This window comes from Balaenoptera acutorostrata, chromosome 7, assembly GCF_949987535.1.
Source record: "Balaenoptera acutorostrata chromosome 7, mBalAcu1.1, whole genome shotgun sequence".
Lineage (NCBI taxonomy): Eukaryota > Metazoa > Chordata > Mammalia > Artiodactyla > Balaenopteridae > Balaenoptera > Balaenoptera acutorostrata.
This window is the reverse complement of record NC_080070.1, coordinates 76497869-76525269: the sequence shown is the minus strand read 5'-3', so window position 1 is coordinate 76525269 and position 27401 is coordinate 76497869. Positions and strand designations below refer to the sequence as shown.

General features: G+C 38.7%; 1 protein-coding gene across 1 annotated transcript in view; it reads left to right on the top strand.

Moving 5' to 3' along the window:
* Nucleotides 1-27401, top strand: part of CDCA7L (cell division cycle associated 7 like) — a 219171-nt gene that overhangs the window by 91009 nt on the left and 100761 nt on the right. Inside the window, exon 2 of the mRNA XM_007183925.3 lies at nt 13228-13316. The gene's annotated coding sequence lies outside the window, so the exon portion shown is untranslated. The remainder of the gene's footprint in view (nt 1-13227; nt 13317-27401) is intronic.

The following is a 27401-nucleotide window of genomic DNA, read 5'->3' as shown; positions in this document are numbered from 1 at the left end:
TCCATTTTGAGTTTATTTTTGTGTGTGGTGTTAGGGAATGTTCTAATTTCATTCTTTTACATGTAGCTCTCCAGTTTTCCCAGCACCACTTATTGAAGAGGCTGTCTTTTCTCCATTTTATATTCTTGCCTCTTTTATCAAAAACTAAGGTGACCATATGTGCATGGGTTTATCTTTGAGCTTTCTGTCCTGTTCCATTGATCTGTATTTCTGTTTTTGTGCCAGTACCATATTGTCTTGATTACTGTAGCTTTGTAGTATAGTCTGAAGTCAGGGAGTCTGATTCCTCCAGCTCCGTTTTTCTTTCTCAAGATTGCTTTGGCTATTCAGGGTCTTTTGTGTTTCCATACAAATTGTGAAATTTTTTGTTCTAGTTCTGTGAAAAATGCCATTGGTAGTTTGATAGCGATTGCATTGAATCTGTAGATTACTTTGGGTAGTAGAGTCATTTTCACAATGTTGATCCTTCCAATCCAGGAACATGGTATATCTCTCCATCTGTTTGTATCATCTTTAATTTCTTTCATCAGTGTCTTATAGTTTTCTGCATACAGGTCTTTTTTCTCCTTAGGGGTAGGTGTATTCCTAGGTATTTTATTCTTTTTGTTAAAATGGTAAATGGGAGTGTTTCCTTAATTTCTCTTTCGGATTTTTCATCATTAGTGTATAGGAATGCTAGAGATTTCTGTGCATTAATTTTGTATCCTGCTACTTTACCAAATTCGTTGATTAGCTCTAGTAGTTTTCTGGTAACATCGTTAGGATTCTCTATGTATAGTATCATGTCATCTGCAAACAGTGACAGCTTTGCTTCTTCTTTTCTGATTTGGATTCCTTTTATTTCTTTTTCTTCTCTGATTGCTGTGACTAAAACTTCCAAAACTATGTTGAATAAGAGTGGTGAGAGTGGGCAATCTTGTCTTGTTCCTGATCTGAGTTGAAATGGTTTCAGTTTTTCACCATTGAGAATGATGTTGGCTGTGTGTTTGTCATATATGGCCTTTATTATGTTGAGATAGATTCTATGCCCACTTTCTGGAGAGTTTTTATCATAAATGGGTGCTGAATTTTGCCAAAGCTTTTTCTGCATCTTTTGAGATTATCATATGGTTTTTATCCTTCAATTTGTTAATATGGTGTATCACACTGATTGATTTGCATATATTGAAGAGCCCTTGCATTCCTGGGATAAACCCCACTTGATCATGGTGTATGATCCTTTTAATGTGCTGTTGGATTCTGTTTGCTAGTATTTTGTTGAGGATTTTTGCATCTATGTTCATCAGTGATATTGGCCTATAGTTTTCTTTCTTTGTAGTATCTTTGTCTGGTTTTGGTATCAGGGTGATGGTGACCTCATAGAATGAGTTTGAGAGTGTTCCTCCCTCTGTTATATTTTGGAAGATTTTGAGAAGGATGGGTGTTAGCTCTTCTCAAATGTTTGATAGAATTCACCTGTGAAGTCATCTGGTCCTGGGCTTCTGTTTGTTGGAAGATTTTTAATCAGAGTTTCAATTTCAGTGCTTGTGATTGGTCTGTTCATATATTCTATTTCTTCCTGGTTCAGTCTTGGAAGGTTGTACTTTTCTAAGAATTTGTCCATTTCTTCCAGGTTGTCCATTTTATTGGCATATAGTTGCTTATGGTAGTCTCTCATGATCCTTTGTATTTCTGCAGTGTCAGTTGTTACTTCTCCTTTTTCATTTCTAATTTTGCTGATTTGGGTCTTCTCCTTTTTTTTCTTGGTGAGGCTGGCTAATGGTTTATCAATTTTGTTTATCTTCTCAAAGAACCAGCTTTTAGTTTTATTCATCTTTGCCATTGTTTCCTTAACTTCTTTTTCATTTATTTCTGATCTGATTTTATGATTTCTTTCCTTCTGCTAACTTTGGAGTTTTTCTGTTCTTCTTTCTCTAATTGCTTTAGGTGTAAGGTTAGATTGTTTATTTGAGATTTTTCTTGTTTCTTGAGGTAGGATTGCATTGTTATAAACTTCTCTCTTAGGACTGCTTTTGCTGCATCCCATAGGTTTTGGGTGGTTGTGTTTTCATTGTCATTTGTTTCTAGGTATTTTTTTATTCCCCTCTGATTTCTTCAGTGATCTCTTGGTTATTTAATAGTGTATTGTTTAGTCTCCATGTGTTTGTACTTTTTACAGTTTATTCTTGTAATTGATATCTAGTCTCATAGCATTGTCAGAAAAGATACTTGATACGATTTCAATTTTCTTAAATTTACCAAGGCTTGATTTGTGACCCAAGATATGATCTATCCTGGATAATGTTCCATGTGCACTTGAGAAAAAATTGTATTCTGTTGTTTTTCAATGGAATGTCCTATAAATATCAGTTAAGTCCATTGGATCTAATGTGTCATTTAAAGCTTCTGTTTCCTTATTTATTTTCATTTTGGATGATCTGTTCATTGGTGTAAATGGGGTGTTAAAGTCCCCTACTAGTACTGTGTTACTGTTGATTTCCCCTTTTATGGTTGTTAGAATTTGCCTTATGTATTGAGGTGCTCCTATGTTGGGGACATAAATATTTACAATTGTTATATCTTCTTCTTGGATTGATCCCTTGATCATTATGTAGTGTCCTTCTTTGTCTCTTGTAATAGTCTTTATTTTAAAGTCTGTTTTTTTCTGATATGAGTATTGCTACTCCAGTTGTTTTTGATTTCCATTTGCATGGAATATCTTTTTCCATCCCCTCACTTTCCCCTTTTCCCTAGGTCTGAAGTGGGTCTCTTGTAGATAGCATATATATGGGTCTTGTTTTTGCATCCATTCAGCCAGTCTGTGTCTTTTGGTTGGAGCATTTAATCCATTTACATTTAAGGTAATTATCGATATGTATGTTCCTATTACCATTTTCTTAATTATTTTGGGTTTGTTTTTGTAGGTCTTTTCCTTCTCTTGTGTTTCCTGCCTAGAGAAGTTCCCTTAGCATTTGTTGTAAAGCTGGTTTGGTGGTGCTCAATTCTCTTAACTTTTGCTTGTCTGTAAAGGTTTTAATTTCTCCGTCGATTCTGACTGAGGTCCTTGCTGGGTAGAGTAATCTTAGCTGTAGGTTTTTCCCTTTCATCACTTTAAATATTTCCTGCCACTCCCTTCTGGCTTGCAAAGTTTCTGCTGAAAGATCAGCTGTTAACCTTATGGGGATTCCCTTGTATGTTGTTTGTTGCTTTTCCCTTGTTGCTTTTAATATTTTTTCTGTGTATTTAATTTTTGATAGTTTGATTAATATGTGTCTTGGCATGTTTCTCCTTGGGTTTATCCTGTATGGGACTCTCTGCACTTCCTGGACTTGATTGACTATTTCTTTTCCCATGTTAGGGAAGTTTTCCGCTATAATCACTTCAGATATTTTCTCAGGCCCTTTCTTTTTCTCATCTTCTTCTGGGATGCCTATAATTCGAATGTTGCTGTGTTTAATGTTGTTCCAGAGGTCTCTGAGACTGTCCTCAATTCTTTTCATTCTTTTTTTTTATTCTGCTCTGCAGAAGTTATTTCCCTTATTCTGTCTTCCAGTTCACTTGTCTGTTCTTCTGCCTCAGTTATTCTGCTATTGATTCCTTCTAGAGTATTTTTAATTTCATTTATTGTGTTGTTCATCATTGTTTGCTTGCTCTTTAGTTCTTTTAGGTTGTTGTTAAACATTTCTTGTATTTTCTCCATTCTGTTTCCGAGATTTTGGATCATTTTTACTATCATTACTCTGAATTCTTTTTCAGGTAGACTGCCTATTTCCTCTTCATTTGTTGGTCCGGTGGGTTTTTACCTTGCTCCTTCATTTGCTGCATATTTCTCTGTCTTCTCATTTTGTTTAACTTACTATGTTTGGGGTCTCCTTTTTGCAGGCTGCAGGTTCATAGTTCCCATTGTTTTTGGTGTCTGCCCCCAGTGCGTGAGGGTGGTTCAGTGGCTTGTGTAGGCTTCCTGGAGCCTGTGTTCGGGTGGGTGGGGCTGGATCTTTTTCCTCTGGTGGGCAGGGCTGCATCCAGTGTTGTGTTTTGGGGTGTCTGTGACCTTATTATGATTTTAGGCAGCCTCTCTGCTACTGGGTGTGGTTGTGTTCCTGTCTTGCTAGTTGTTTGACATGGGGAGTCCAGCACAGGAGCTTGCTGGCTGTTGGGTGGAGTTGGGTCTTAGTGTTGAGGCAGAGTTCTCTGGGAGAGCTCTCACCAATTACTATTACATGGGCCCGGGAGGTCTCTGGTGGTCCAGTGTCCTGGACTCAGCTCTCCCACCTTGGAGGCTCAGGCCCGACAGGTGGCTGGAGCACCATGACCCTGCCAGCCACACAGCATGGAAGAAAAGGAAGAAAAAAAAGAAAAAAAAAAAAAAAAGAAGAACAGACAGAACTGTAAGGCAAATGGTAAAAGCAAAACTAAACAGAGAAAATCACACAAAGAAACATACACACATTCACAAAAAGAGAAAAATAAATAAAAGGAAGAGAGCAACCAAGCCAATAAAGAAACCCACAAATGAAAACAAACATTAAAAGCTAAAGTAAGATAAATATAAAACCAAAAACAAATCAAAAGCAAACCTCAAGTCCACAGTTGCCCCCAAAGTCCACAGCCTCAATTTTGGGAACATTCATTGTGTATTCAGGTATTCCACAGAGGTAGGGTTTACCAAGCTGATTGCAGGGATTTAATCTGCTGCTCCTCAGGCTGCATGGAGCGATTTCCCTTTCTCTTCTTTGTTCCCACACCTCCTGGGGTTCAGCTTTGGTTTTGGCCCTGCCTCTGTGTGTAGGCCACCCTCAGGCATTTGTTCCCTGCCCAGGAAAGAGGAGGTTAAAGCAGCAGCTGATTAGGGCTCTCTTAGTCACTCAGACTGGGGGAGAGGGAGGGGTACAGTAGTCATAATTGGGATGTGGGGAGTCCCTCCAGTGGCAGAGGCCAGCGTGAAGTTGCAACAGTCTGAGGCACGCTGTGTGTTCTCCCAGGGAAGTTGGCCCTGGATCACAGGACCCTGGCAGTGATGTGCTGCTCAGGCTCCTGGGAGGGTGTGGGTAGTAACCTGTTCTTGTACAGAAGACCCTTGGTGGCAGTGGCGGCAGCAGTAGCGGTCTGTGCCCACCTCTGGGGTCGAGATGATAGCCGCGGCTCGTGCCCACCTGTGGAGCTTGCTAAGGCAGTGCTCTGCCATTTATGGGCACACAGAGCAAGGAGCGCCTCTCCTTGCGCACCCCAAAACAATGGTCTCTTGCCTCTCTGGCAGGTCCAGAGTTTTTCCCAGACTCTCTCCCGGCTAGCTGTGGTGCACTAGCCCCCTTCAGGCTGTCTTCACGCAGCCAACCCCAGTCTTCTCACTGGGGTCTGACCTCTGAAGCCCGAGCCTCAGCTCCCAGCCCCCGCCCGCCCTGGCGGGTGAGCAGACAAGCATCTCAGGCTGGTGAGTGCTGGTCGGCACTGATCCCCTGTGCGGAAATCTCTCCACTTTGCCCTCTGCACCTCTGTTGCTGTGCTCTCCTCTGTGGCTCCGAAGCTGCCCCCCTGCCGTCCCCACCAGTGAGGGGGCTTCCTAGTGTTTGGAAACTTTTCCTCCTTCACAGCTCCCTCCCAGAGGTGCAGGTCCCGTCCCTATTCTTTTGTCTCTGTTTTTTCTTTTTCTTTTGCCCTAACCAGGTACGTGAGGAGTTTCTTGCCTTTTGGGAAGTCTGAGGTCTTCTGCCAGCGTCCAGTAGGTGTTCTATATAAGTTGTTCCACATGTAGATGTGTTTTTGATGTATTTGTGGGGAGGAAGGTGATCTCCATGTCTTACTCCTCCTCCATCTTGAAGGTCCTCCTTAGACAGTACGTTTTTAACCAAATCATTTTAGTTAGTGATTATCCTGAAATAACTCCCATATTTAAGGTGCTTTGATTTTTTTCAAGTAACTTTTTTTTTTTAAAACTGCTAAGTTAGAGTCCTCTTTGTTCCCCTGTTGCTTCTTAGGACAAATATTAAAATGGGGTGCTCAGCACGCCTGGTGTTCTGCTAGGCTTTGGGGACACAGGGATAAAAACAGCAGAGTCTTAACATGGAGGGGTCATCAGAGTGGAAAACATTCATTCCTCTCAGTAGAGAATCACAGTAAAATGAGAGAGGTAGAGTCACGGAAGTAAGGTGCAACCACACATGGAAGGCTTTCTTGGGCCCTTTCCCAAAGGAGTGAGGTCTTCAGGGCGGCTCAATCTTCTCTCCTCTTCTCCGTATCCAACTATTCTCTGTTCCATTCCCCCGAGTCTCTCGGGAGAGAACACCTGGAGAGAGAGTGACTGCAAGGCAGGTTGATAGTTCCTTATCAAACACATTATAACAAGGCATATTTGTGCCAAGAAATTTAAAATTAAAATGCAAGCAAACTGGTCAATGTCTCTTCTGAACTATTGGCCCATCCTTGTTGTGGGAGAGGTAAACTTAAGTTTCCCGAGAAAAATCTTCGAAGATCAATTACCTTAGTAGTTTTTAGAAAGTATAATTTGCTTAATTAATTTTAAGACTGTTGCCAAAACTCAGCCTCTGTTCACTGGTGCTGAATAGAAATGTGGAGACAGAGTTTTAGGTGAAGTAGAAAAGAATATAGCTTTATTGCTTTGCCAGGCAAAGGGGGCCACAGAGGGATAAAGCCCTCTAGACTGTGTGTCCCACCCCTGAGGGGGTAGCGAGGAGTCTTACAGGGTCCAGGGAGCAGGGCGTGATCAGCTCGTGCACAGTCTCAGATTGGTTGGCATCAAGGTGACGTTTCAAGCATCATCAACCTCCTGGTTTCAGCCAGTCTAGGATCTACGTTCTTGTGGTCAGCAGTTTTCATCTGGTGGGCTCTGCTTCCTGTAAAAACAACTTAGGAATGTGTGTCAGGCCTTTATCTATAGCTTTCAGGGAACTGGGAATTCGGTGATTCGGCTATGCAGATTTATAGTATAAATTGTTACCAGTTCCCCAGCCCAACAGCTATTCTTTGTTTCTCCATCTTCACGTTTCCTAATCTTTAACTCTTGAGTCAGCCTTTCACTTCAAAAGACAAAGACACAGGGGCTTGTACACGGTTTCAGGACTAGCTTTGTGTATCATGCTGCTTATCTTTATGACATACACCTATTGATACATGGTATTTGTTAGTAATTTGTTAAAAGCCTCACTAGGAAAGAGGAGGCAACTCAGGAAAATCAATATTAAATAGAGTGATCTTCAAAATTATTTTAATTTTAACCTTTTAACTAAAAAATTTGCCAAAGCAGTTAGGTGGCCAAGCCACCAAAAAGAATTGAATGTGAAGTACTAAAGGTAAGAGGTCTGTATTTGGAGAGTCATAGCATCAGTAAAGATTTTTGACAGTATAACTATTTATGGGAAATATACAGTACACTGATTTTTGATGAGTTCTGTCAAAGTCATATTATAATCATAATCACAAGTATCACATAGTGGGGTGGTAGAATGAAAGTTGTGGCTCCGAATGACCAATAACCAATAGAATATCCAATGTTCAAACATAAAACCTCTTATTTTCAAAATGTGTATTAAACTTTGTATTTCCCGGGCAGGTAATAGCCTCATTTGTATGAGTATATTTGAATATTGAACCAATTCTGGTTTGTAAGCAATGTGACATTTTATACTAAATACAATATAATTTCAAGTGCTAAATAAGTTCCATACATGTTACTACTACCTTTTGAAAAATCACTGAAAGAGTAACACCTCAGAGGAGAAGAATATCTATTTCAAACAGTATATGAAAATAACCAGGAACTTACAGTAGGAAAATGGTTCAAGAAGCAATGGTATTGCAATATATTCAAAGAGTAAAATAGTATCTAGCCATTAAAAATGTTACTTTCAACAGTTTGAACTTGTGAAAGCACTGGCAGTAAAAGGTGAGTTTAAAAGGCAGGAAACAAAGTTGAATACATATCGGTGTGATCTGAACTTTGTAAACAATGAAACAGAAAAGTAAACACAGAAAATGTCTGGAAGAGTACAGAGAACAAACCATTAACAAACGTTATTTCTCGGTGGGATTTTGAGAAATTGTTTTCTTTTTTGTACCTTTTTACGTTTTCCAAGTCTCTGTAATGAGCACATATTATTCCTTCCCTCCCTTTCTCTTTCTTCCCCCTCTTCCCCTTCCTCTCTCTCCTCTCCTCCTCCTTCCCCCTCCTGCTTTCTCTCTTTCCTTCACTTCTTCCCTCTTTTTATTAATTACCTACTAAGCACGAAGCACTATGCCAGATTGAGAGAATAGCCAGATATAAATAACAGAATCCCTGATGATGTATCCACACAAACCTTAAAACTTTCAAACTGTAGCTATAGACAGATTAAAAGAACTCCTTGCCCAGTGTGGGGATATCAAGAATGGGGGCAGAGAGTGTTATTCCGAAACGTATAATAATAATTTTAGAAAACTCTTTAGATTTTCAAGTGAAATGTAGCCAGTGGTTATCCTGTTGTAAATTGCGGACACCTTAGGACCTATACAGACTACAGATTCTTCAATACAGAAATGCACTGATTAGAGAGACCCTGGCACCTCTTCCTGAAACCGGTGTTGGGAAGCACGATTCATTTTGTGTTTTCCCCAGAGGATCCTGGAGAAAGTCCGCTGCACTGAAGTCTCAGCAGGGGTGGGCAACCCCCGTTAGGAACACTCAGCTTTGGTGCTCTCGCCACGTCACACCCAGCTTGACTGACTACCGTGTGACCCAACTGCAGGGACTCAAAGGGGACAGCAGGGTATCAGGATCCTGCTCGGTTCTCCTGACCCTTTGCATCCTGGTGACCTCTGATGATTGAAAGCACGGTCTGTGGCCTGTTCTCCTCCTGGACTCCACTCATAATGTCTGAGGGACAAACTCTCCAACACTCACCAAGGCAGCCCTCAGCAAGGACGCTGAAGGCCCAGTGGTTGGCAAGACAAAAGCCATATATACCTGGTATCTGAACAGCTGAAATAAAAGCCCTTCTGTTTCTCAGATCTTACCATACAGCTTTCTTCTCCTTTCATACTGTTATTTTTTTCTTCTTTTTTCTTTTTTTGGGGGATGGGGAGGAAGAGGGGGATTCTTAGAGGCTGTTTTCAAAGACCACCTGAATTGTAGCTCAGGATAAAAAACAAATTGAAAAGACAAGTAAGCATCCAGAAATCTGGAAAGAAGAAAGAAAATCTCATGACTAAACTCTGACCTCAGCTGACTCAAATAAATTAGAACCACCTACACAGGACGAAGTGAATTTCTAATCAACAGGTAGTAATAGCAAAACCCCCTCAATAGCCAAGAAGCATTAGAGTGGATTATCCATGAAGAGAGGGTTAGAAAAAGAGAGACCTGGAATCCAGCAAAGGAAACCCCAGCGGGCCAGCTGGCTAATGTTTGGGATAATAATTCCAAACGTATTAAAATAAATTGTAAGAAAGAAAAGGCTGAAGGCAATAAAAGCAAGCTTCACACGATACCGTATATTGTGGATAAATCGTGCACATTTGCAGTAATCTTGTCCCCAGGAGCAAGTGGTGAAGGCACCACCAGCAGAGACTGGTAGAATTTAAAGACACAAAGTCCTCTGTATGTGAACAAGAGTTACTAGAAGTGGGGGAAGTTATCGTGGAGTCTGCCTGATAGACACCATCCTGGTCTGTTTTTTTCTGTGGCCTGAGTACTGCTTCACAAACACGGTTGAAATGGTAAGGAAATAGCAGGGTCGACAGCCTCACTCCCTCACAGTCTTAAATGCAGTCTTGCTGAAGATCTTAAGCAGGGAGAGAAGTGCCTTTTCTTTTTTTCTCATTTAAGAGAAAACACCAGCAACACAAATGTAGAGCATTGAGAACCCCTTTGGCCTCTCAGCTCTTGTCCGTCACGGGAAGGACTAGAATTCAGAAGCTGACAGAGTAGAATGGTCCATTTTTCTTTTGCCATATCCAGAGCCCACCATCATTTTTAAATCTTGAATATCTGCCATTTTCTCTTTAAGTTATTGTTGTTGTTTTGCCTATTTAAGGTGGCCTTGTTACTTCTAGGACAGCTGCAAATGGTATTTAAATGCTCCTCATATTTTTTTCTATTTTTAGTCTGCATCAGTGAGATATAACAACTGGCCTGAACTGGGTGTGGGTGGGGAATCACTGGGCCAAAGTTTCCTGTAAGTATGGACTCCTTCTTAAATGTTTTCTTCTTGAAGCTGGAAATTCCTTTATCCTTAATTCTTGAGCAATTGATGGTGCTTTTCCTGAGGAGTTTCCTTCCTGAGTTGTTTCGAGAGTGTGTGATGAGTCCTTGATTCAAGTTAATACCATCCATCCATCCATCCATTCGATTGTTGAGTACCCAACCTGTAGTAGGCACTCTTCAAAATGAAGTGAGTTCAAGATGAACAGAATATGATTCTTGCCCTCCAGTCTGCATGGTTCATCAGGGAAGCAGACCTGCAGCAAGGAATTAGAGCAGTGGTATCAGGAAAGGAATAAAGGCTTTCAGAGGGCTCAGTGGAAAGTCCAAAGAGAAAGCTCCTGATTCTTTTAATGAGGACTCAAAGGAATCTCTGGAGAGGATCTGAATGGGAATTAACCTTGAGGAAAGAGTGACAAGCCAGAGGTCAAGGACATATGCAGAAGGACATGCCAGGGAAAGAGCGAGAGGCAAATACTTGTGTAGTAGCTGGGAGGTCAGAAAGAGCCTGACTTGTGTATGGGGAGCTGCAAGAGCCTTGTTGTGGACGGATTGCAAGTGGTGGTGATGTTTTGAGATGGGGGGAGGGGAGGGGGAGAAGGGGAGGTTGAAGGAGATGACAGAAGGAAGGGAGTCAGGGGCCAGACCTTGCCCACAATTATGCCCCAGAAGAGAATGTGGCCAGAGCAGTTGGCTGGTTATTGAATGCTGCACTTATCATGCTTTGCTCATATTCTACCTTCCAGCTAATCACATCTTGCTAAATATTCCAGCGTCCTCCTTTTTGGATAGCTGTTCATCTGGTTGGTCTTGATTCATGCTGACGTAAGAGGACATCATGAGGGCCTTAAGTAACTTACCTCCTTTTTGCAGATTTCTCAAGGAATCAGACCAAGGTTAGACCAGTCTGTTTTCCCATAACCTTGTGTTGCCTTGTACAACCTTCCAAATGAAAAGCTGCAAATCCATCAAACAGAACTTAGAATAGAAAACTGGAGATCTGGATCCACCAAGTCAATTCAAACCTGAAGGATCCTTCCCCAAGTTTACCAGCCTATTGTGCTGCATGGGAAACGATGCAAGAACTGTGTACCTTTGTAAGCATTAGGAAAAGGCAGTGCACTGGGTTCAGCCTATTGACATAATAGTTATGAGTAAGAACTTTTCTTTTTGAATGAGAGTTGTTTATTTATGGAATAATGCTTGTTGAAACAAGTGAAACAGCAATCTACAGATGTGTATGAAGGCAAAGTTATAATTCAGATTCATCTACACCAAACACAATAAAACAATGTAAGCATGGAGGCAGTCCAATGGAGTGGTTAATGGCCGGGGCATATTGGTCAGACTGACCAGGTTTAAATCCTGGGCACACCACTTACCAGCTGGGTGACATTAGACAACTTACTCAGTTTCTCAAAGCATCAATTTTCTCACCTGCAAAATGGGAATAATAGTACTACCCCTAGAGAATCGTAGTGAGGATTAAATGAGATAACGGGTCTTAGGTGCATGCCTCATGATGATCAGGTCATGATCATGTGCTAGCTGGTGCTATTTTCAACCTGATGGGATAGGGAGAGTATTAGCTCATCTATCCATTCCTCCAGAAAAATTGTTGATGTTCCCCACCCACCGTTTACCCCACAAGGCTGGGCTGGTGCCCCTCCTAAGAAATATATCCCCCTAGCATCTTAGTCTACAGTACTTGGGAACCCTTTCCATTCTGCACTACAATTTCCCATTAGTGGTCTGACTCCCCCCTTCTCCCAAGCCTGTGAGCAACTTGAACTCAGGGACTGTGTCTTGTTCACCATGGACTCTCTAGGCCCTGGCACAAGGTCTGGCACTGGGTCCGCTCAAACACAAACACTCAGAGAATGACATAGCTTAAAATGAGCTATAGTTTAAAAAGAAATTTGTGGTACATCACAATCAGAAGTGCGTCTTTTGAACTCTGAGCCAAACTGTTGTTCTTGTATGAGATAAACAATGCAACAAGGTTAACTTCACTTTGCTGTGTTGTCATCTAGCTTATGGCTGGAACGTCTGCAGGCTTTAGCAGTGGGGGAGCCTGGAGTTTCAGCCAGGCTTTGTCACTTGGTGGCTGTATGGGCTTAAGAAAGTCACTTAATTTTTCTGAGACTCTGGTTTGCCATGTCTAAAACAGGGATAAAAGAGCAAATAAGAGAAAATCTGTAATGTGTCTGGCATACGGTAGGAACCCATCAAATGGAAATTGCTGACTTGATGAATGTCATTTAAATTGTGTTAATGCCTTTGCTGATGTTTTTGAGTACTTGAAATAACTATTAGTATATGATTTTATTGACCATGTAGATAATGATAGCTAATATTTATTGAGGGATTTTTTTTTATCTGCCAGGCACTGTTCTAAATACTACATTAGTTTATTTCATCATCATAACAATTCTATGAGATTATGTACCATTATTGTCATCATCCCTTCTTACTGATAAGAGCACTGAGTACAGAGGGATCAACTTGCCTAATGCACCGTTAAGGAAAGCACAGACTTTCAACAGACTCAAACCCAGGCATGCAGGTCCACACCCTTGACTATTACCCTGGTCGAGGACAGGCCAAGAATATAACTTAAGAAAAATGCGGGCTTCCCTGGTGGCGCAGTGGTTGAGAATCTGCCTGCCAGTGCAGGTGACACGGGTTCGAGCCCTGGTCTGGGAAGATCCCACATGCCGCGGAGCAGCTAGGCCCGTGAGCCACAATTGCTGAGCCTGCGCCTCTGGAGCCTGTGCTCTGCAACAAGAGAGGCCACGATAGTGAGAGGCCCGCGCACCGCGATGAAGAGTGGCCCCCGCTCGCCACAACTAGAGAAAGCCCTCGCACACAAACGAAGACCCAACACAGCCATAAATTAATTAATTAATTAATTTTTTTAAAAAAAGAAAAATGTACTGTGGAAGGAAGATGGAGGGGGGTAGTCTCTGCTCTGTTTCTTGTGAGACAAAGTCCCTCTTGCTCCGAGACTTCATTTGCCTTCTGTAATATATGACGAATCATGTTTGTCTTCACAGAACTCTAACGACTGAAAAAAAAACGTGACGCTTGCGGGGCAAAATGAGGACTCTAGCTGGGAGACAGCCTCTCAGGGAGCTCCGAGGAGGTAGGTAGTGGAGGAGGGCGGTCTATGTGTGATTCTGGTGAAGGGGCTACGTGCAGTCAAGCACACATTTGGGCAGAAGGTTGCTGCTGGTCACGAGGAGCAGTTGTTTCTGTTAATGATTGTAGTGCTTTTCTAGGTACGAGAAGATGCAAGAAATTGGGTTCATAAAATTTTCTCCTGAAAATGTCTAACTATCTGAAGGCCTGTTCTGTCAGTTTTTCCCAGAGCACAGAGTGCCTCATTCGTGATCTCACACCCTGAACTCTTTTCAGAGTGTGTTGAAGGTCAGTGACTGCAGCAGCTGATGACTTCATTCTAGTAGAAACAGATGGCAAGTGCCAATTTTTAGTTGGCAACTCCAAAATCAAGTACAGACACACTACTTTTTATTTCCACAATGGTCTCCTGGAAACCACTTTGTGAAGTAAATCATTGCTAAGTGTTGCATATTCTCCCAAAGGAATGGTATTCTAGTTGGGGGTTGTATTCCTGAACAGGGCCTCAGAATCAAGTAAATCATTAATACGAGCCAAAATGTGTCAAAGAAGTAGATATAGAACAACCATACACCTATAGCAGCCTTTAAAAAATGAAATTATCTTCAAAGTTCTACAAAATAGGCACATATACTCCATACCCAGATCAAGCAAACACGTAGAGGAAAGGGCACCGCTAACCAATTGAACCCATAGGCACTGAGGATCTTTGCTTTAATAACGCCTAACTGGTAATAATACTGCTCTTTTTAGAACTTTGAATAATTTTGGAGGAAATCATTCAATGGTTTGTGGCTTATAAATTTCTTTATGAAAAGCAGAGCCACTCAAGATAATTCCAGAGACCTCCATGTTCCTCTTAAAAATTGGAATTAGTCTTTTACAATGTACTCCTTCCCTACAGTTGCTAAATACTTGAGGAACCCCTGAGGACTCATGGTTCAGAAACTTTTTGAAACTGGTCTTTTCATTTATTTTCTGTTTTGTGATTCAGCCTCCCCACTTCCCCTCTTCCATGTGAAGGAGTCTGAAACAGGGGGGACCTAGAAAGGGGAGAAGTATTTACTTTCTTGCCATCTTATTAATAGAAGATGTTTTAGGGCTGATTAAACAGATAAACACCTATGGGAGAATCAAGTCCTCACTTAAAGATGTCCTGAGACCCTGTTGTCCAAATGAACTGAAATGTAATAGTGATGTGCATTGACCTTAAACCATAAGAATTAACATTTTTGGGACAATGGTGAATATAAATAATAATTATAATGTTATTACTATTGCTAATGGAAGGAAGAGTTTATAGGACAACATACAGTATGATACTACAATTGTAAATAATAAACGCCTAAAGAAATCTAAAGGGTAAGCTATTAGTTACCAGAAGAATTATGGTGGCTATGTAGCCCTTCGGCCTCTCTAAATGTTCTTATCTTTCTACAAATAACAATTTCTTGGCAATAATTTATTTTCAATTTCAAAAGAAAAAGAAACTCAGACTCCCAGATGCGCGTCTGTTTCTATTTGTTCCAATATGAAATCCTTGAGTAACATTTGTAGGCTGTTGTGTGGTTTTAGTGCACACCCAGGATTTGATTAGGGCTTTGCCCCCTACCGACGTATTTGTTAATAAGATGGAGCCGTGGGTAACAGTAATGGAGAATGGAGATCTTAACTTTTTAAGCTTGTTTTAAAAGTGAAGCAGAAAACAGACTGATAATTTCTATAGTGTCCTGTAATTCTGAGTCATTCCAGTAGATGGCACTGTTGTATAAAAACAGCCCATCAATTAGGGCTAAGGGACCGAAGAAAGATTTTTTGCTGTCTTTCTAGGAGAACCCTCCCTCCCCCAATAGACAAATAGGAAAAAGATGAATAAGGAAGAGAGTATTTTCTTCTATGGTACAATATGAATGGTGCTCTTGGGAAAATCGTTTTATTTATTTGACTATGTATGTATTTGGTAATTCCAGGGGCCATGCGCTTTTATCTATGTTATTAACGAAGCTGGCAAGTTTACCCCTCCTCCCTCCCTCCCTGCCTCTCTCTTTCCCTCTTTTTCTCTCTTCGTGCCCTACCTCCCAAGTTTAACAAAGTTTTGGTTTAAAAAAAGAGGGGTGAGAAACCTGAGCTGTATTTTCATTATTTCTCTCCCCATTATTATGACTGAGATAAAAATGTGGAGTGAGGAATTGACTTCTTTTTGGGTTGCTGCTGTTAACGTTTTCTTCAGCTTGTTTGTGTCTAGAATAGTGGGGTGGAAAGATCTTACGCTTTGTACCCTTTTTTCGCCTTGCTTGATCTCTCTGAGCCCCTTGGTCCTTGTCTGGAAGAAATGGAGTCAGTAACAAGTTCCAACTGCGTGCCTCTAAGGGATTAGAGGTCTTCTTATATACAGCCTGGTGATGTACCCTGTTCAGGGCAGATTCTCAATACCTGGTGGCTGTTGATATGAAAATGGATAGTGCCGTAGGATGTGACTAACTGATTGAATTGTTCAGTGATTAATTTCTGGTCTTATTCAATCTTCCAACATTGACTTGAGCTGAGGTAAGAAAATGGCCAGCCTTTAGGAGGGATCTGGTTCATTTCTTAAAGAAACACCCCAGCAACTACTTCAAAGTAATGTATGTACACTGGAGTGCTTCCTTCATCAGAAACAAAATACTTTTTTAGTAAATCAAGATGATCGTTATTGCTCAAGCACATGTTGACGGAAGAAGGGTGATGTTTGTTTAGCGTGGTGATTGGTGATTCATGATTTCACATCCAAAATAGAGCTTAGAAAACAGAAGGTGCAAACCACTCGTTTTTTTGATAAGGAACCTCAGGTCCAGCAAGGTTTTAAAAAACAAAACCCCTTTTTCTTTTGAAATAGTTTTACACTTGTAGAAAAGTTGCAGAATTGTACAGAGAATTCCTGTATGTCCTTCACTCGGTCTCCCGAATTGAACCTCTTCCACAACCACAGTAGGTTATGTAAGGAAATTAAATATTAGCACAATACTGTAAACTAAAGCTACTCACCTTATTTGAATTTTCACTAACATACTCTTCTGTTCCAGGACCCAGTCTAAGATCCCACGTTGGATTTAGTTGTTGTTTCTCTTTAATCTCCTCCAGTCTGGGACAGTTTCTCAGTCTTTCCCTTGACTTTTGTGGCCTTGTCACTTTTGAAGAGTACTATTTTGCACAATGTGCCTCTTCTACAAATCTGGGTTTATCTGATGCCTTCCCATGCTTAGATGAGGTTAGGCATTTTTAGCAGGAATACTGTGAAAGTGATATTGGGCCCTTTCTGCATAGCATCAGGGAGTACATGATGTCCATGTCTTATTACTAGAGATGTTAACCTTAATTGCTGGTTAAGGTGGTATCTCCTAGCTTCTCCACAGTAAAATTACTGTTTTCCCATTTATCATCAATAAATATATTTGGGGAGAAATTTTAAGACTATGTAAATATCCTGTTTCTTCTTAAACTTTCACCTACTAATTTTAGCATCCATTAATACCCACAACAATTATTGTTTCTGTGGAGTTTTTTCCTTATTCCCCCATTCCTTTTACACTTATTAATTAAATTTCTTCTGTAAGGAAATGTTGTCTCTTCTACCCTGTTTGTTTACTAAATTGTTTATATCAGTGTAGACTCACTGATATTTATTTTATTCTATAGATTATAATCCAATGCTATCTTTATTTCTTTTCTTGCTCAAAATTATTCCAGCTTTGGCCACTGGGATCTCTTTCAGGTGGGTTCAATGTTCTGTTGACATGGCCCCATCCTTTCATGAGCATTTCTGTGTATTCTGGCATACCAAGATGTTCCAGGCTCATCTTGTATTTTGCCTACTCCTGGAATCAACCACTTCTCCAAGGAGCCTGGTTCTTTAATTTGAGAATGGTATTTAGGAAACAGAATCTGAGCACTAGATGTGCTCATGGCTACTAAGGTATCATTGTTTCTAGGCTGTCCCAGCAGACAAGGAACGCTGTGTATGTATACTAATCCATACATATATCTATATTTTTGTATTTATCTATCTATACACACACACACACACACACACACACACTCACACACACACACATACACACACAGATGAGTTTATAGTGATACTTTTGACACTAATCCAATACCATAGGGGTCATTCTTTTGAAATTGTCTTTCCCCTTTCCTTATTTGTACCATCTTTCTGACAGTGAGAAACCTGGCTCATTTTATCTGTATGTTCTTATTTGTTCAATTCTAGTATATACATAAAATAGTTTCAGAATAGCTAGCCCACATCCCTGTTAGAAACAAATTTACTAGCAAGGGCATCTGTATACGGTATCTTTAGCTTTTAGCCTTACAGTATGAGGTCAAAATCATGTCTTCCAAATTTACTTAGGTTAGTTCCTTTTTTCCTCACCCCTTCAATATACTTATATTATTCATTTGTTATACATTTAGGTTCGTATTACTGTTTGTATTCCATTTCAGGTTCCCTCCATGTTCTGACTGATTTTTTTATATATATATATTTTTTTATTGGAGTATAATTGCTTTACAATGTTGTGTTAGTTTCTGCTGTACAGTGAAGTGAATCAGCTATATGTATACATATATCCCATCCCTTCCCAATCTCCCAGTTCATCCCACCCTCCCCTTCCCACCCTTTGTCCACATGTCCATGCTCTATGTCTTTGTTTCTATTCCTGCCCTGCAAATAGGTTCATCTGTACCATTTTCTATATTCCACATATATGCATTTTGCAGTTTGTGAAATATTACTTTGGTTCTGAGTCAGAGCTGTAAAAAACATATACTCAGAGAAAAGTTGCTTTCTCCCCATTCCCGCTACCTCATTCCCATTCTCCCATTTTTTCCGGTCCATTCCCACCCATTCTCTGTAGTAACCTACAGGGTTTAATTTCTGGTTTTATCAGTCCTATGTTTCTCTTTCACAAGTAAGCAGATATACATATATTTTCTTATATCCTTCTTTCTCATGTGAAAGGTAGCATACTATAAATAGGCTTTTGAACTTAGTTTTTTATACTTAATATATCCTGGAAATTATACCATATCAACTCACAGAGATCTTCCTCTTTTTTACAGTTGTATATTATTCCATTGAGTAGATGTACTATGTTTATTCAACCCACTCTCCTACATGTGAACGTTAAAGTTGTTTCTCATATTGTCAGTTACAAACGGTATTGCAGCAAGTAACCTTGTGCCTATATATTTTTGTTTTGTTGGATGTGTGTCTTCAAGGTAGATTCCTAAAAGTAGAATTAGAATTGCTGGGTCAAAAGATAGCTGTGGAAAATAGTTTGGAAGTTCCTCGAAAAGCTGAACATACAATTCCTCTAGACCTAGCAGATCCACTCCAAAAGAGTTGCAAACAGGACCCAAAAAGGTACTTGGACACCTGTTTTCATAACAACATTATTCACAATAGTCAAAAGGTGAAAGCAACCCAAGTATCCATCAACAGATGAATGGACAAACAAAATGTGGTATGCACATACAATGGAATAGTATTCAGCCATAAAAAAGAATGAGGCAGACTCTGGGAGGGCTCACGCAAGGAGTACTTCCCAGAACTTCTGCTGCCAGTGTCCTTGTCCTCACGGTGAGACAGAGCCACCCCCTGCCTCTGCTGGAGACCCTCCAACATTAGCAGCTATTGTTTTGAAATATATAAATTTGTGGATAAAGTACCAGTACAGGAAAAGAATTCATAAGTAAAATCATGAGTGAAGAACTAAATTTCCCTTTAGACCAACTTATTTCAATCGTATTGAATCTTTAACATTTAAAAACTAATTTGAGACCACGCCGTGCAGCTGACCTCACCCGCACCTCCCACCAGGAAGGCTCTGCAACGTCCTTCTTCAACAAGCAGGGAACAAAAAACACATTCACAGAGATATAGACAAGATGAAAAGGCAGAGGGCTGGGCTATGCACCAGATGAAGGAACAAGGTAAAACCCCAGAAAAACAACTAAATGAAGTGGAGATAGGCAATCTTCCAGAAAAAGAATTCAGAATAATGATAGTGCAGGTGATCCAGGTCCTCAGAAAAAGAATGGAGGCAAAGATCGAGAAGACGCAAGAAATGTTTAACAAAGACCTAGAGGAATTAACAAACAAACAGAGATGAACAATGCAATAACTGAAATGAAAACTACACTAGAAGGTATCAATAGCAGGATAACTGAGGCAGAAGAACGGATAAGTGACCTGGAAGACAGAATGGTGGAATTCACTGGTGCAGAACAGAATAAAGAAAAAAGAATGAAAAGAAATGAAGACAACCTAAGAGACCTCTGGGACAACATTAAACGCAACAGCATTCGCATTATTGGGGTCCCAGAAGAAGAAGAGAGAGAGAAAGGACCCGAGAAAATATTTGAAGAGATTATAGTTGAAAACTTCCCTAACATGGGAAAGGAAATAGCCACCCAAGTCCAGGAAGTGCAGAGAGTCCCATACAGGATAAATCCAAGGAGAAACACGCCAAGACACATAGTAATCAAATTGGCAAAAATTAAAGACAAAGAAAAATTATTGAAAGCAGCAAGGGAAAAACGACAAATAACACACAAGGGAACTCCCATAAGGTTAACAGCTGATTTCTTAGCAGAAACTCTACAAGCCAGAAGGGAGTGGCATGATATACTTAAAGTGATGAAAGGGAAGAACCTACAACCAAGATTACTCTACCCAGCAAGGATCTCATTCAGATTCAATGGAGAAATCAAAAGCTTTACAGGCAAGCAAAAGCTAAGAGAATTCAGCACCACCAAACCAGCTTTACAACAAATGCTAAAGGAACTTCCCTTAGTGGGAAAGACAAGAGGAGAAAAGGACCTAAAAAAACAAACCCAAAACAATTAAGAAAATGGTAATAGGATCATACATATCAATAATTACCTTAAATGTGAATGGATTAAATGCTCCAACCAAAAGACACAGGCTTGCTGAATGGATACAAAAACAAGACCCATATATGTGCTGTCTACAAGAGACTCACTTCTGACCTACGGACAAATACAGACTGAAAGTGCGGGGATGGAAGAAGATATTCCATGCAAATGGAAATCAAAAGAAAGCTGGAGTAGCAATACTCATATCAGATAAAATAGACTTTAAAATAAAGAATGTTACAAGAGACAAGGAAGGACACTACATAATGATCAAGGGATCAATCCAAGAAGAAGATATAACAATTATAAATATATATGCACCCAACATAGGAACACCTCAATACATAAGGCAACTGCTAACAGCTATAAAAGAGGAAATTGACAGTAACACAGTAATAGTGGGGGACTTTAACACCTCACTTACACCAATGGACAGATCATCCAAAATGAAAATAAATAAGGAAACAGAAGCTTTAAATGACACAATAGACCAGATAGATTTAATTGATATCTATAGGACATTCCATCCAAAAACAGAAGATTACACTTTCTTCTCCAGTGCGCACGGAACATTCTCCCGGACAGATCACATCTTGGGTCACAAATCAAGCCTCGGTAAATTTAAGAAAATTGAAAGCATATCAAGTATCTTTTCTGACCACAACGTTATGAGATTAGAAATGAATTACAGGGGAAAAAACATAAAAAACACAAACATATGAAGGCTAAACAATACATTACTAAATAACCAAGAGATCACTGAAGAAATCAAAGAGGAAATCAAAAAATAGCTAGAGACAAATGACAACGAAAACACAATGATCCAAAACCTATGGGATGCAGCAAAAGCAGTTCTAAGAGGGAAGTTTATAGCTATAGAAGCCTACCTCAAGAAACAAGAAAAATCTCAAATAAACAATCTAACCTTACACCTAGAGGAACTAGAGAAAGATGAACAAACAAAACCAAGTTAGCAGAAGGAAAGAAGTAATAAAGATCAGAGCAGAAATAAATGAAATAGAAACAAAGAAAGCAATAGCAAAGATCAATAAAACTAAAAGCTGGTTCTTTGAGAAGATAAAATTGATAAACCATTAGCCAGACTCATCAAGAAAAAGAGGGGGAGGACTCAATAAATTTAGAAATGATAAAGGAGAAGTTACAACAGACACCGCAGAAATACAAAGCATCCTAAGAGACTACTACAAGCAACTCTATGCCAATAAAATGGACAACCTGGAAGAAATGGACAAATTCTTAGAAAGGTATAAACTTCCAAGACTGAACCAGGAAGAAATAGAAACTATGAACAGATCAGTCACAAGTAATGAAATTGAAACTGTGATTTTAAATCTTCCAACAAACAAAAGTCCAGGACCAGATGGCTTCACAGGTGAATTCTATCAAACATTTAGAGAAGAGCTAACAACCATCCTTCTCAAACTCTTCCAAAAAATTGCAGAGAAAGGAAAACTCCAAACTCATTCTACGAGGCCACCATCACCCTGATACCAAAACCAGACAAAGACACTACAAAAACAGAAAATTACAGACGAATATCACTCATAAATATAGATGCAAAAATCCTCAACAAAATACTAGCATACAGAATGCAACAACACATTAAAAGGATCATACACCATGATCAAGTGGGATTTATCCCAGGGATGCAAGGATTCTTCAATATATGCAAATCAATCAATGTGATAAACCATATTAACAAACTGAAGAAGAAAAACCATATGATCGTCTCAATAGATGCAGAAAAATCTTTTGACAAAATTCAACACCATTTATGATAAAAACTCTCCAGAAAGTGGGCATAGAGGGAACCTACCTCAACAAAATAAAGGCCATATATGACAAACCCACAGCAAACATCATTCTCAATGGTGAAAAACTGAAAGCATTCCCTGTAAGATCAGGAACAAGAGAAGGATGTCCACTCTCGCCACTATTATTCAACATAGTTTTGGAAGTCCTAGCCACGGCAGTCAGAGAAGAAAAAGAAATAAAAGAATACAAATTGGAAAAGAAGAAGTAAAACTGTCACTGTTTGCAGATGACATGATACTATACATAGAGAATCCTAAAAATGCCACCAGAAAACTACTAGAGCTAATCAACGAATTTGGTAAAGTTGCAGGATACAAAATTAATGCACAGAAATCTCTTGCATTCCTATACACTAATGATGAAAAATCTGAAAGAGAAATTAAGGAAACACTCCCATTTACCATTGCAACAAAAAAATAATATAACTAGGAATAAACCTACCCAGGGAGACAAAAGACCTGTATGCAGAAAACTATAAGACACTGATGAAAGAAATTAAAGATGATACTAACAGATGGAGAGATATACCATGTTCTTGGATTGGAAGAATCAATATTGTGAAAATGACTATACTACCCAAAGCAATCTACAGATTCAATGCAATCCCTATCAAATTACCAATGGCATTTTTTACGGAACTAGAACAAAAAATCTTAAAATTTGTATGGAGACACAAAAGACCCCAAATAGCCAAAGCAGTCTTGAAGGAAAAAAAATGGAGCTGGGGGAATCAGACTTCCTGACTTCAGACTATACTACAAAGCTACAGTAATCAAGACAATATGGTACTGGCACAAAAACAGAAACATAGACCAATGGAACAAGATGGAAAGCCAGAGATAAACCAACACACCTATGGTCAACTAATCTATGACAAAGGAGGCAAGGATATACAATGGAGAAAAGACAGTCTCTTCAATAAGTGGTGCTGGGAAAACTGGACAGCTACATGTAAAAGAATGAAATTAGAACACTCCCTAACACCATACACAAAAATAAACTCAAAATGGATTAGAGACCTAAATGTAAGACCGGACACTATAAAACTCTTAGAAGAAAACATAGGAAGAACACTCTTTGACATCAATCACAGCAAGATCTGTTTTGGTCCACCTCCTAGAGTAATGGAAATAAAAACAAAAATAAACAAATGGGACCTAATGAAACTTAAAAGCTTTTGCACAGCAAAGGAAACCATAAAAAAGACGAAAAGACAACCCTCAGAATGGGAGAAAATATTTGCAAATGAATCAACGGACAAAGGATTAATCTCCAAAATATATAAACAGCTCATGCAGCTCAATATTAAAAAAACAAACAACCCAATCCAAAAATGGACAGAAGACCTAAATAGACATTTCTCCAAAGAAGACATACAGATGGCCAAGAAGCACATGAAAAGCTGCTCAACATCACTAATTATTAGAGAAATGCAAATCAAAACTACAATGAGGTATCACCTCACACCAGTTAGAATGGGCATCATCAGAAAATCTACAAACAACATATGCTGGAGAGGGTGTGGAGGAAAGGGAACCCTCTTGCACTGTTGGTGGGAATGTAAATTGATATAACCACTATGGAGAACAGTATGGAGGTTCCTTAAAAAACTAAAAATAAAATTACCATATGATCCAGCAATCCCACTACTGGGCATATACCCAGAGAAAACCATAATTCAAATACACACATGCACCCCAATGTTCATTGCAGCACTATTTACAATAGCCAGGTCATGGAAGCAACCTAAATGCCCATCGACAGATGAATGGGTAAAGAAGTTGTGGTACATATATACAGTGGAATATTACTCAGCCATAAAAAGGAACAAAATTGGATCATTTGTTGAGACGTGGATGGATCTAGAGACTGTCATACAGAGTGAAGTAAGTCAGAAAGAGAAAAACAAATATCGTACATTAACGCATATATGTGGAACCTAGAAAAATGGTATAGATGAACCAGTTTGCAGGGCAGAAAGAGACACAGATGTAGAGAACAAATGTATGGACACCAAGGGGGGAAAGTGGCGGGGGTAGGGTGGGGATGGTGGTGTGATGAATTGGGAGATTGGGATTGACATGTATACACTGATGTGTATAAAATGGATGAACCTGCTGTATAAAAAAATAAATAAAATTCAAAGATTCAAAAAAAATTAATTAATTTTAAAAAAGAATGAGATTCTGATACATTATGTTTAATGAAATAAACCATACACAAAAGGGAAGAGATTATATGATTTCACTTACATAAGGTACTTATAGTAGTCAAAATCATAGACAGGAAATAGAGTAAAAGTTATAAGGGGCTTGGGAGAAAGGGATTGGGGAGTTACTGTTTAAAGGGTACAGAGTTTCTGTCTGGGATGACACAAAAGTTCTGAAAGTGGAGAGTGGTGATGGTTGCACAATGATAATGTACTTATGGTACTGAATCGTATACTTAAAAATGGTTAAAGTGATAAATTTTGTCATGTATATTGTATCACAATAAAAAAACTTAAAAAATAAGTACACGTAGTTTTGTAGGTATTTCCAAATTCCCCCAGCAGGATTCGATCAGTTTTCAGTCCTATCAATTAATATATGAGAATGCCTGGTTCACCACAGACTCACCAACAAGTGTTACCATACTTTTTAATTTTTGTGAATCTGATAGGTGAGAAATGGTATCTCAGTATTGTTATAATCTGCATTTCTCTAATTATGACTGAATTTGGATATATTTTCATGTAGTTGAGAGCTATTTTTATATCCTTTTTTGGGAATTGTCTCCGTATTTTTTCCTCATTTTTCTAGAGGTCCTTATCTCCTCAATTTTTAAGAGTTAAAAAAGTATATATGCATAAAGGCTATTAGTCCTTCACCTATAGTATATGTAACAAATATTTTCTTCCAGTTTGCCTGTGGTCCTGACTTTGATTATAATGGTTTTGCCATGTAGATTTTTTTTATGCAGTAAAATTTATTGATTATTTTCCTATTTGTCTCTCTATTTTGGGTCATAGTTAAAAAGCTTTTCCCTACACTGACGTTAAAGAGGAATTCACCATGTGTACTTGTATTTGTATTGTTTCTTTTTTTACACTTAGATTCCATAAGTTTATGCTTATGTATTTTGTGAGATATGGATCTAATTTTATCTTTTTTTCCAAATAGTTTCCTAGTTTTTACCCACTATTTATTAAAATGTCCATCACTTCAGTAATGATTTGAGATGCCACCCTTATCTGATACTGAGATGCTAAATTTCCATACGTACTTAGGTCTTTTTTAAAATTTCATTCAACCAAATTGCAGTATTCTACTAATCAAAATGGAAGTAGTAGTTGTCAAATATATAGTTTTTTATATGTACACAGTAACTGAAATGCAGAATTTTTGTGATGAAGCTATTGATTTAAAGAAAAAAAAATGCAGCTTGGCAGTGTTCACTCTCCTCCCTGCCTTCAGTTAGCTTTTAGAAACTTTTAGCTGTTGAAGAACTACTTTGTAAATCAACCTAAATGTTCAGTGATGGTATAGAACTTTTTCGTAAATTAATCCTCTACATTTTCGTTGGATTATGGTGAAAATCTTTAAGGCACAATCTCTAATACACAAAAATAGAGCATCAAAAAAGTTCAGCTTTTGAAACATTTAGCGTATTGCAATTACTAAAAACAAAGCTTGAACATTTGGAGGTAGAAATGTGTTCCTACAAAAGCAAAGGGAGAAACTGAACTAATAAATTAATAAACACTCAAATGGTTTACAAGATACAGTTTTTAAATTCTCCACTTGTTTTTTGGAATATCTCCACATGTAGAAAGAATATTTTGATGGTGCTCCTAATTTTAATTGGATAAATTTATATTCTCTGCTAGAACAGAACATCAGTAGCCTCTTAATTTGTCTGAATAGTCAATAGAATTATAAATAGAGACAAGTTGTTTGATAAATGTTATAAAAATATTTAAGAAAGGCATTGTGAACAGAGATGAAACAGGACCCATGAGGCTCTTTGGGCTGAGATATTTTCACAATTTAATATAAAAAATTAGAATTGCAGGTAGCTTTCATTTATCAGCACTTGCTCTGACCTTACCAGGTATGTCAACACTTGGAGAGAAAATATTTTCTAAATGAAAAATATTATGACTTACAGAGAAAGGTCGGTTTCAAATACGCCAACAATAAAATGTAAATGTGAAGAAGATCGATAGCAGTTTTATGAAAAAGTTAAAAGTAGAACCACATATACTCTTTGGAAAGATACTAATGACTGTCTAGAGACTGATACAGCTAAGAAATGGATTAAAAATAAAAGAATATGTACCCAGAATGATTTTTTTCCTTCCCCCCAGAATGATTTTTTAATGCTTATGTTATTTTTAATATTATTCTGGGTACAATCTGGAGGATTATTTTGGTAAACAGTATAAAAACATTTTTTGTTTCAGTATACACAGATATATGCTATTTTTATTTTTAGAAATAATTTTATATGTAAATAAAATTTGAATAGAAATATGTTTACCAATTTAATAAAAACAGCTTGTTGATCAGTAAGTTAATATTCTTTAAAATTATATGTTTACTTTGTAATATCTTCTTTAATGCTCAAAAGTGTCCTGGGTGGTAAAATACATGGTTCTGTACTTAAAGATCATCTCGCCTGTAAAAGACAAAATGTACCAGACAATGAAAAGATGCTTTTAGTCAGGCTGTTACAATAGGAAGAATACTAATTAAGAAGAACATCTCAAAGAGAAGACAGGGGCCAGGATTTTATAATCTAACTAGGTAACACCATTCAGAGAAAGTATTATACGTTGACCCAATGAGAGGTAAAGACTTTTCTAAATTACATAAAAACATACAGACACAGCATCTGGCTTCACTACTAAAATTTCAGCCATGGATAAAACATAAACATAGAATTACAAAATTCACTGAACCATATCAAAGAGCTGTTCTCTTCCTAGTGGGTATGACTTCTTAAGTGATTTGAGCTCAAACCAGATAGATAGACAAACCAACAGGGGAGACTAACCAACAAGACTCTCTCTCATCTTCCACCCAACGCAACAGATGTAAGATCTCTATGAACCATCATTCCATTTACAGAGATCACCAAATGGTCAGACCATAAAACCAAGAGAAGCAGGCACTAGAAATGCAGCAAATACTCAGAGAGATTCCATATGAAATCTTTGCCATGCTACCAATGGGCAAGAGTTTGCATTACAAGACCAGGAGTTGGACTCACCACTGGGTCCTTAGGTCACCAGTCAGGAGCAGAGCACAGAGGCTCTGAGAGGCCTCATTAGTCAGGTGGAGTTAATGGA